General features: G+C 42.0%; 1 pseudogene; it reads right to left on the bottom strand.

Moving 5' to 3' along the window:
* Positions 1 to 1,019: 1,019 nt before the first annotated feature.
* LOC123236884 lies at positions 1,020 to 2,316 on the bottom strand (annotated as a pseudogene).
* Positions 2,317 to 2,517: the final 201 nt, after the last annotated feature.

Below are 2,517 nucleotides of genomic sequence, written 5' to 3'. Positions count from 1 at the left end.
GAACATCACTTGAAGTTAAGAGACCAAAGTATAGCAGTTTATTTTACCTTTTGAAAGAGGACATCTCCTCTTTTGGATACTCAAGAGATGCCAGTGATATGAATTCAAAAGACCAATTTATAGGATTTCTAATGACAAAAACCTTCCCCTCATCTCCCTCCTCTCATCCTGTTAAATTCTGGTTATCAGAACCATGATCTCCAGGCTAGGTTTCAAGAACAATGCTGTAAGTTCTAGGAGGAAACAAAGTATACTTATTTTACATATTAAGGGAACATGAAAATCCTTTGATAAAGGATGTCCTTTACTGTACTTGTCTCTGTGTTCCTTGTTATCAGTCATTCTTCCTGGACCTATTCCTGAAACTTTGAGATAAAATAGTTACCAGGTGCCTCAAAACTTGACTCCAAATTCCAGCTTCCCAGTCAAGACAAAAACTGAGTGGCAAACTGTGCTTCTGTCCCAAAGAAATGGGGTTACAAGGCAAATGTCATTACCCTGAAAATAATACACTTAATTCTAACACACACATAAAATTGTTATGATTCGAATGAAATATTAGGGTCCAAAAGTACTGTACAAACTATAATGTATCATCATACCATATAATTCAGAATATTTGAGGATAAGGCTGTTGGGTTTTTTTTTTAAGGATTCTAATTTTTTTCAAAAATTTTATAAACAAATGAACAGATAATCCAGTCAAGTATAAGAAATCCAAAAATTCAGATTTCCTTCTTTGATTCTATAAACTAAGACTAGATAATGGAGTTTGAAAGGGACTTGGCATTACCAGTCCCTTTGGGGAAAGGGACAGGTCCATTACCTGCTCTTTTCTCCATGACAAAGAGGTGGCAGGAACACTGGGGGAAATTTCAGCTACTATCTCCTCTCTCCACTCCCTATATTCTCATTTGCATTGGGCACTTCTTCATCCATGCTCCAAGAGTGTATCCCTCAGATGATATAATCAAAGGGAGAGACAGCAGGGGCATATAGCAGATGGGACGACAAGTACCTCATTCCTTGTTAGGTTGGATTTGAGAAGGAGAGTCCAGGGGTTTGGAAGTATGACTAATCAGAAGGGGATTAAGATTCTTGCAAAAGCTGGTCAAGGGTCCAATGGATACATTTTCAACAAGAATTTTGTGGTGATCCAATGCTTGGGTTCCACTGAAACTTACTTTGCAGCCCAAGTGGGTCATGATGCAGCTTTCCATAGTTTTCTGTAGACACTGGGCACTCTCCTCTTGAGGCACATCCCCTTTCCTGTTCAGGAAACTGTGGGCCAGGAGGACCTCCTTGATGTGTGTTGTTGATCAGTTCAGAAACACTGGACAGGGTACGGAAATAGAGCAGATGCATTAGCTCTAGGATATTCAACTTCTCCTGATGGGTGAAAATAATGAAAGTTAGATGGCTCCTGTGAGAAATGAAAGGCAGCAGGAGCAGGGAGGTAGCTAGATGAAGAGAAGAAGTGGCCACCATGACTCCCTTGATGAAAGCTACCAACTCTGACACCATGACCAGGGCATTGAACAGAGCTGCTTGAAGTCTGTAAGTCCATGTCCTCACCTTAGGCAATATGTACTCCAAGCTGTCTAGAATCATGTCCTATTTGGTGCTTGCTGCCATCACCACCTGTTGAAAATAGCACCTTTCTTCTGGCAGCTTTGTGAAGAAATTCAGGTACCCCCATTTATTGGGGGAGATAATTCCCTTGTGCTTAACCAGGGCCCAGAACCACATCAAAGTGTACTCTTTCAGGTTGGCCTTCACCTTGACCACCTCAGTCTTGTGCCTCAGGGACAGAGAAAAGCCATCAAGTCCTCTGACAAAAGGTAATAGTTGGCTTGGTCTAATGGGGGCTCCAGAGCTCTGAGCAGTTTCTGTTCTTTGTCCTGAAGCTGGTGATCAGCCAGCAGAGGTTGGTGGAGAATGTCAGGATTCTGGCCGATGGAGTAGTACAAGTGCTTGCATCTGGGTTAGGATGTGCTTGTACTTGTGCACAGTATAGAATTCAGTTTGAAATGCAAACTCAGAGAAAGGAGATTCTTCAGAGGGACATGAGTGAAACTCCTGGGAGAGATGTCCCAGCAACTGGTCCTTGCTCAAGCACTCCTAGTACCTCTGGGTCCAGTTCAGAGGCTTTGTTTGATTCTGCATTTTCTTATACTTTCTGATCTTTGTAACCAAAGAAGAAATGAAGGGAGAAATAGTAGTAGAAAGTGAGGAGCTTACTAGTGGCCAGATCTAGTACCAGTTATGGAATCCATTTACCAGTCAGACTGCTTAGAACATGCTGAGTCTCAACATGTTTGATGGCCTCTGGCTGATCCCTGGGTTTCTTTTCCTAGCCATTATAATGCTTTTTGTTAAGTCACAAAGGGGAAAGTGCTTCAGTGATCCCTAGATGCTCCCTGCTACACCAGACATATTTGTATGCTGATATATTCATTACACTTTTGCACATGTGTGCACATTCTTCCAGTGACAGTATGTGGCTTTAAGTCCTGG

This window comes from Gracilinanus agilis, chromosome 2, assembly GCF_016433145.1.
Source record: "Gracilinanus agilis isolate LMUSP501 chromosome 2, AgileGrace, whole genome shotgun sequence".
Taxonomy (NCBI): domain Eukaryota; kingdom Metazoa; phylum Chordata; class Mammalia; order Didelphimorphia; family Didelphidae; genus Gracilinanus; species Gracilinanus agilis.
The sequence above is the reverse complement of the archived record's forward strand: the minus strand, read 5'-3'. Positions and strand labels throughout refer to the sequence as shown.